This window comes from Capra hircus, chromosome 7 (genome assembly GCF_001704415.2).
Source record: "Capra hircus breed San Clemente chromosome 7, ASM170441v1, whole genome shotgun sequence".
In the NCBI taxonomy this organism is placed as follows: domain Eukaryota; kingdom Metazoa; phylum Chordata; class Mammalia; order Artiodactyla; family Bovidae; genus Capra; species Capra hircus.
The window spans coordinates 13,966,362-13,975,637 of NC_030814.1; positions in this window are offsets into that span (position 1 = coordinate 13,966,362).

The following is a 9,276-nucleotide window of genomic DNA, read 5'->3' on the forward strand; positions in this document are numbered from 1 at the left end:
TATTTGGTATATTTAAATATCAAGTGGAGAATGAAATACTGATGTATGGCTCCTTGCCTAATTAAATTGTGATTCATGACACATTTATATGTCATCATATATGTCAGGATAAGTGATCTCCTATTTTTTCAGTGGCAAATCCAATTTAAAAGATTTTTTCCAAAATAAATATATAAACTTTTATGTAAGTGGTATCCCCATATATCTATTAACAATATCAAATTAGTTCATTTAGTTATATATTAAATTACACATAAGATTACATAGTAATCTAGAGATATTGCTTTGTTCCACCTAGAGTTTGATGAAACAATCTTATTCAAACTCTTCACATGTACGTTCAGCAATGGCTTCTTCACTATTACCACAAGATTTCAAAATAGGTAGCTGAGACATGGATAGACAACTCACCTTTATAAAGAATTTTGTTGATGAGGATTATGGAAGTATTTGCAAAGAAGATTTCTACTAATAAAGTTGTCATTCTGACCCATTCTGGAGAAGATGTGAGTGGCATCCTCACTTTACCCCAAGCCTAGATAGATTTGAAAAAAAAAAAAAAACTGGGAATTTCTCAGGTATTCCCTGAAGTCAGGGGACAAAGTAATCTATTGACTGACTCGTTCCTGAGAAAACTAAAGCAGATTATGACAGCAGAATAGACAGGGCTGCATCTGGGAAGTAACTGCACTCTCCTCCAATGAATGACCAAAATGTGTGAATCCTAAAAACAAAATACAGAATTCATGGTAGGTATAAGAGTTGGACTATAAAGAAAGCTGAGGGCCGAAAAATTGATGCTTTTGAACTGTGGTGTTGGAAAAGACTCTTGAGAGTCCCTTGTACTCCAAAGAGATCCAACCAGTCCAACCTAAAGGAGATCAGTCCTGGGTGTTCATTGGAAGGACTGATGTTGAAGGTGAAACTCCAATACTCTGGCCACCTGATGCGAAGAGTTGACTCATTTGATAAGACCATGATGCTGGGAAAGATTGAAGGCAGAAAAATAAGGGGACGACAGAGGATGAGATGGCTGGATGGCATCACCGACTCAGTGGACATGAGTTTGGGTGAACTCCGGGAGTTGGTGATGGAGAGGAGGCCTGGTGTGCTGTGGTTCATGGGTCACAAAAAGTCAGACATGACTGAGAGACTGAACTGAACTGAACTGAACTGATGTTGCCTTGTAATCACTCAAACCAAGATCCTATCTAAAAGCAACACTTGGCCCCCTATTGTACTCTGTCCATAGGATCACCTGAAGAAAACTAGAGGAAAGGAGGAGAGGAAGTGAATTGGCCTCTTCCTGTGTGTGCCCTATTTCTGTCAACATCTTCAAGCAATGACACTTGACTCTCAGCAGAAACAGTTGATCTTAAAGCAGTAGTGGGTGGCAGTTTCACTCTCAAAACCAACTTCCTTGTATCCCTCAGATAGGTCAGTACCAGATGGTCAATGCCCCTCACCTGAGTTGTTGGTCCAATCTCCACATTCCTAAAGTTCCACAGGGACCCCACCTCAGAGGTCTGACTCCCAGCTCAAGCTCCCTTGTCTAAGACTTTAAGATACCAACCTCTTCCCTTTTGTACCCCCTGACTTAGAGAGGTTATCTGTTCTCTAATACTTGGTTAATAATTATTTACATAAAACTCTCCTTTAAAAATAATTGGTTTCATTGTTCCTGCTTCCTGACTAGACTTTGACTGATTCATAAGTTTCACTGTCTTCAGTAAAACCTGATGCAGAGCCCAGGAACATGACATTACAGAATATGACATTATCTCCAAGTTCATGTTCAGCAAGTGGTGACCACAAAGAGACTCACCTGACATGAAACAGCTATAAATGGGCAACATTCTGTAAACCCTTTGAGTACTCCCCAACTAAACATTGGAAGCACAGAATGGCCTCAATACAACCCTCTCCTTTTGTTTTTCATGAAGACCTCTCCCACCAATCTTTTGACTTAAGACTCTTAGAAGTGAGACAGTCACCAGGCCCTGTATACTCTAAATCTTCAGTGCCAAATGTGAAGTTCTCTAAATGGGTCTCTTCAAGGCCCCATCTCTTGACCTGAGGTGCAGGCCAGTACCACTCTCCTCTTTGTGGAAAAGGTGAGAGAGGAAATATCATTAAACATTGACATTTCTCTCCCAAGAAAATATTCAATACAGGCCTTCATCTTTCAATCTTCAATATTCCCCAGCCTTTTTATATGTAGCATTTATAAGTCTTGATCCCTAGAGCCTCCTCTGAAACCTAAAGTCATAAGGAAAAGTTTTCACTTAAAATCCTATCTGTATTAGCTAGGGTATAAATTAATCTTCTATAACAAAAGACCTCAAAACGCAGCAACTCAAATAAGGTTGAGTTTTACTGCTCTCTCCTGTTAAGACAGCAATAAGCTTCTACCTTATGGAAGAATAAACTTCTACTTCATGGCAAGAGAGCTTGCTCCATGATGTCACCTAGGACCAGGACCCTTCCACCTCTTTTTTTCAGACATCCCCTCAGAGTACTGCCCACACCTGCATAGTTGAAGTTGGCTCACTATTGTGATGGTCAAAGTACAGCCTTCAGAAGAACTGAATGAAACAGGGGGATCTGTGAACCCAATATTTTAAAGGCAAGACTCAGAGAGCATGTTTATAATTTGCACTCACATGGCATAGGAAAAGCTTAGACATGTAGTCACATCTAGCTCTAACAAGGCTTGGACATGTAATCTCTGGCTCGGGGGCCATGTGCCCAGCTGGAAGTGAGAAGATTCTATTGCTAGACAGGAAAGACATTTGGAATAATTAGCAGATTCTGCTAATGATCACTTATAAATAAGTTCAAAATTCAAATAATATTAAAATGAAATTACTGAAAAAATTTAACATGAAATGTTACATTCAGAATATACTGTTAGAACTAAAGTTTTCTTTAAAAATTTAGTTCTAAAATATCTTGAACCTGCATAAATTATAATCTACCTTGATATTTAAGAAAATAATGTTGAGATCTACTACTGAAAACAACAAAAAAGATCCTCAGATGAGCCAGGACCTTCAGTGCAATGTTTTCAAACTCTGAACCATTTTACCAGAGCCAATAAAATTAAAACAATAAAAATAGCATAGTTTTCACTTCACCTCATTTTTCAATCTACCTACCCTTACTTAAACAGGTAGGAAAATGCCTAGAGTGGGAGCCATGAGGAAAAACTCAAGAAAAGGGTACTGTTCATTCACAAACTAAATAATCAATTCCTCCAGTGACTATAAAGAGACCATGTATTAAGTACTACAAGGTACCAACTCTAATATTTATAGAAATAGCGAAAGTCTTAAAAACTACCAGCTAACAGGTTATTTTTGGCTAAACTATACTGTGTCAGCTTTATTCCATATAGGATTAACATATGTTAAGATGTGCTCAGAAAAACAAATAAGTTCAACATGAACTAATAGTCAGGCGGCAACCACAGATCAATTAAAGCCAACTTCTGACTTCCTTGATAGGAAATCCCTCATATGTTAATAAATGAGTTTGGACTATCAGAGTATTAGTGACTATGGTAACCCTAGTCACTTTTTAAAAAGCTAATTCCGAAGTTTCTAGATGTCCTCTGACTATAGACAGTTGTGAATTCCAAGATAACTAAACAGTCTTATCCTTGGGAAACCTGTTTGAAAAGGGACGCTTTTAATAATAACAGTAGAACGATTTGAACGTGTCTCAAGAAGAGTAGTTTTCCCAAAGCTAGGATGAAAGAATCCAGTGTATAAACTGCCCTGTTAAGGCTAGACTTTGAGAAAGCATATTGAGATATTTATAAATCTACCTATGGAAAAGAATTTGCAGTATTTGGAGGTCTGGCACAGTTACTGCCTTTCATTAGCTTAACTTGAACCCATTTTCACAACTGGGATCTTAGAGAATGTACATTTTTGGATCATCAAATTTTAAGCAAAATAAAAATTTTAGATATATAACAACTTAGAGACAAAATGTAAAAATAAAGCTTTTTCATAGATTATTCTTTATAATAAAGTTTCAAACCCAAGTGACGAAATAATTACATTTTCATGTTACTTTATGTCAACAGACATTTTTAAGTACTTTTCAGGTAATTAAACCACCATTGCTCTTTTGAACACCTCATTGTTAATATTCTCTACTTGACCGTTTCCTACTGAAAGTTTAATATCACAATTTATATAAAGTCTACTTTCATGAGAACTCCTTGTGAGCAAATAATGTTTTCATGTTAAAGACTAGCATATTAAGCCGTATTAAAAAAGGAATGATAAGAATGTTTAACCAAGTTTGGAAGTTCAGCAGTAGCTTAGACTAAAAATAAAGCTATTCTAACAGAGGGCCAGTTAAATAACCCATAGTCTGAAGAATATTTTTAAAACTCAGATTCATTATTCAAAGAAAAAGTAATATAACTATGTAAAATTTAATGTGTGGAAACATTTAAATGTCCACCATTTGAAAGAGTGACTTGGAATAATACATTAAGTGTTCTAATTTGGAATCAAGATAATTACACTATTTTAGGTAAACCAAAAGCCCTTACTTAATAAAAATCTCTATTAGAATAATGGGGTTGTTTTTAACTCTTATAGACAGAAAAAAAAAAAAATACAACAAGAACAAAAGAGCAGGACTAAAGCAAGGACACTCATTAATTCAAGTAAGGCAATGAAGTAGAAGATCAAGAATATGAAACAAGTTATTTACTCTCTGAATCAAAGTACATAAGAAAACAAAAACAAAAACAAACCATAAGATTCTTACTCAGGTATTACCCTGTGCAGGTCTAAGAGGCAGACAAATGGCATATTAAACCTCAAAAACATCTCAGAGATTGTGTCAATTATTAAGCTATTGTCTTATAGCGCCAAACCCACCTTCTACATTACACTTTCTGATGGTAGAGCTGAGACCCTGTAAACCACATTTCTGTTTTTCCAGCTGTCTCCACGTTGGATTCTGCTGAAAAGCAATCCTAGAAGGATAAAAAATAAACTTTGTGCATCTCATTTACTTCCTTCAGGCTTTTTAGGTACATCATTCTTGTCAGCATTGTCCCAATACTTCCTCAGTCCAGCAGCAACACCCTTTCATAGCAACACGTGAATCTAGTTTGCAGTTTCTGCCACACCTGCTAAACCAATCCTTATCTTATCTTCCTGGTAGTTGTGGTGTCTTACTGTTCTTTTTTTTCCCTTATAGCTTTCCATTTAGTTTTATGCCAAATTCATTATTCTTAATATTAAATTTTCTTTTTAAATAATGAATACGGTTTCTCTCCTCTGACTGAACCTGGTCTGACTGACCACATCTCCAGTAGTTCCAAAGGAGAATGGTGCTATCAAAGTCATCAATATGAAAAAATATATATTATTTCCATAAAATAAATCTTAATCAAATATTCTTGGTTCCCAAGCATACACAGAAGAGAGTGATTCTCAACCAGAGGAGAATGGAGATTATGGGGCCAATTATGAGGACTTACATTAAACAAAGGTTTAGAAACACCAAGTCCAATCCTTTCACAATATAAAGGAACCTATGAATTTACCATCTATGGCAAAAAAAGAAAAAAACAAAACAAGACTTTGCAGATGTGGTTAAGAATCTGAGAGGGCTCTAAATGCAATAGCATGTATTTTTATAAGATACAGACAGAGAGAGACACACAGAAGTGGGGAAGTCAATGTGATTCAGAGGCAGAGAGACTGGAGTGATATAAACACAAGTCCTTGTGACGAAACCACAAGGAAAGAAATAGTCACCAAACCCTGGCAGAAACTGAAAGAAACAAGAAACAGATTCTCCTTTAGAGACTACAGATGGAGCATGGTCCAGAACCATAAAAGAATGAATTTTGATTGTTCTAACTCACCAAGTTTGTGGTAATTTGTTAATGAGCACTAGGAAACCAACATAAGGATATAAAACAAAAGCTTTATGGAATGCACCACATTTTAAGAATGGCAGGTAGGGTCTACATACACAATGATTGCAAAGAAGAAAACAAAAAGGGAAAGAAAGGTGAGAATTAGAAACAGAGGGAAAAAGCAGTGAGACAGAAAACCAAGGGAGCTGTGCAATGTAAAAAAAACAAAGTAGTTCAATTAGGTAAGAGAACATGCTACTCAGAATTAATGACACAGATTACTGAAGATCTTAAATGGCAGCCTAAGAAGTTTGAACTTCAATCTAAGAAGTCTGAACTTTAATTTCTACAGTCAAGATCCTCTACAGCTTGTGAGGACAAGCTCTGTGTGTGGTGGGGAAAAGGGTAGGAGATAGAGTCTGGGAGGAAGAAATAGCGATGTGATAAATCCTTTGCATACCTCTCTTATACTATTCTCTAACTTTGTACTCATATCCTTCCACCACAAGGCTTAACGATTGGGACTGAGTTTCCCCAAGATTGAGAAAAATTCTGACACGTATGTTTGACAAAGGGTGCAGGTCAGGAAGCAACAGTTAGAACTGGACATGGAACAACAGACTGGTCCCAAATAGGAAAAGGTGTACGTCAAGGCTGTATATTGTCTCCCTGCTTATTTAACTTATATGCAGAGTACATCATGTGAAATGCTGGACTGGAAGAAGCACAAGCTGGAATCAAGATTGTTGGGAGAAATATCAATAACCTCAGATATGCAGATGACACCACCCTTATGGCAGAAAGTGAAGAGGAACTAAAAAGCCTCTTGATGAAAGTGAAAGTGGAGAGTGAAAAAGTTGGCTTAAAGCTCAACATTCAAAAAACAAAGATCATGGCATCTGGTCCCATCATGGGAAATAGATGGGGAAACAGTGGAAACAGTGTCAGACTTTATCTTTGGGGGCTCCAAAATCACTGCAGATGGTGACTGCAGCCATGAAATTAAAAGACGCTTACTCCTTGGAAGAAAAGTTATGACCAACCTAGATAGCATATTGAAAAGCAGAGACACTTTGTCAACAAACGTCTGTCTAGTCAAGGCTATGGTTTTTCCAGTGGTCATGTATGGATGTGAGAGTTGGACTGTGAAGAAAGCTGAGCGCCAAAGAATTGATGCTTTTGAACTGTGGTGTTGGAGAAGACTCTTAAGAGTCCCTTGGACTGCAAGGAGATCCAACCAGTCCATTCTGAAGATCAACCCTGGGATTTCTTTGGAGGGAATGATGCTGAAGATGAAACTCCAGTACTTTGGCCACCTCATGCGAAAAGCTGACTCACTGGAAAAAGACTCTGATGCTGGGAGGGATTGGGGGCAGGAGGAGAAGGGGACGACAGAGGATGAGATGGCTGGATGGCATCACTGACTCAATGGATGTGAGTCTGAGTGAACTCCGGGAGTTGGTGATGGACAGGGAGGCCTGGCGTGCCGTGATTCATGGGGTCGCAAAGAGTCGGACACAACTGAGCGACTGGACTGAACTGAACTGAAATGAGTTGAATGAAGAAGACTTGTGCATTTTTTTAATTTTAGTTATTAAATGGCACCCCACTCCAGTACTCTCACCTGGAGAATCCCAGGGACGGAGGAGCCTGGTAGGCTGCAGTCCATGGGGTCGCTAAGAGTCGGGCATGACTAAGTGACTTCACTTTCACTTTAAGCAAGGTATGGTAGAATAGAGCAGAATACTGAACAGTACTTGAATCACTTTTACTTTTCTAGAGTTTGAGTAAGATAATTCTATAAAAACATATATTAATATTGAAAGTTTAAGATATTTGGAAAGTAGTCCCTGATTAACCCCAGGGAATACTCGAGAATCAGCAATTCTAGCCAAATCCAATCAATTAATGGCTACTGTCTGGAACAGAGTTAAGAAGTAAACTAAAGTTTGTGCCACAACAAATTAACAATCTCTGCTAAAGTGTTGGATTAGGAGTAGACACTCAAAAAGACTCACGTTTCCCATCCCATTCTTACTTCATAAATTAGTAATTTGGTTTCTTTAAAAACTTTGCATGTTATGTCTTAGGTGAATTACAGAAAGAAAAATTCCATTTCAATAAAGGTTTCCATTAGTTGAGCTTAGTTAATCAAAGATTTACTGCATTCAGGTCTTCTCTGATGGTTCAGTGGTTGAGTCCACCTTGCAACGCAGGGGACACCACAGTTTCTATCCCTGATCTGGGACGATCTCACATGCTAAGGAGCAACTAAGCCTGTGTGGCACAACTACTGAGGCTGTGCTCTAGAGCCCCAGAGCTGCAACTACTGGGCCCAAGCAATGCGATTACTGAAGGCCTCACACCTTAGATCTGGAAGGCCCCAGCAAGAGAAGTCACTATGATGAGAAGCCCTGGCTGCAACTAGAGAAAAGCTTGCCCTCAGCAAGGAAAAAGAAGGCAAAGCGTGTGTCAAAGGGATAGAGGATTGTTCTGCTCTCTTTATTTTCTGATTTCAGGATATTAACTATTCTGGCTGTAAAGATAGGGATGATTTGACTATGTGCCTTAGAATTCCAGTGCATGTTCTACGAAAGGGCTAGTTCTGTGTTTCAACACAGCAACAAACTCAGATCGCCTTGGAAAAGAGGAAAATCAACACTTGGGTCAATGAAAGCTGGAGGGGCCGGGGGTGGGGATGCAGGCGAAAACACCTGTAAATACTGAGTTCCAAGGTTTACACTGAAAGTTTTGAGCCTGGACCCAGGGAGAGGCTGAACAGCAGTGGTTTGAAATGTGGCCAAGCCAGGAATGGCCCACAATCCTCCTCAAATACACACAGTGCCCTCACCTCCCATGAGGGGTGAACCAAAATAACTGCCTTTTAAAGGTTTAAAATATCTACTTCTCCTTTATTGATTACACCAAAGCCTTTGATTGTGTAGATCACAACAAACTGTGGAAAATTCTTCAAGAGATGGGAATACCAGACCATCTTACCTGCCTCCCAAGAAATCTATATGCAGGTCAAGAAGCAAGTTAGAACCAGATATGGAGCAGACTGGTTCCAAATTAGGAAAGGAGTACATCAAGGCTGTATATTGTCACCCTGCTTACTTAACTTATATGTAGAGTACATCATGTGAAATGCTGGGCTGGATGAAGCACAAACTGGAATCAAGATTGTTGGGAGAAATATCAATCAATAATCTCAGATACACTGATGATACCACCCTTATGGCAGAAAGTGAAGAGGAACTGAAGAGCCTCTTGATGAAAATGAAAGAGTGAAAAAGTTGGCTTAATGCTCAACATTCAAAAAACTGAGATTATGGCATCCGGTTCCATCACTTCCTGGCAAATACATGGGGAAACAAAGG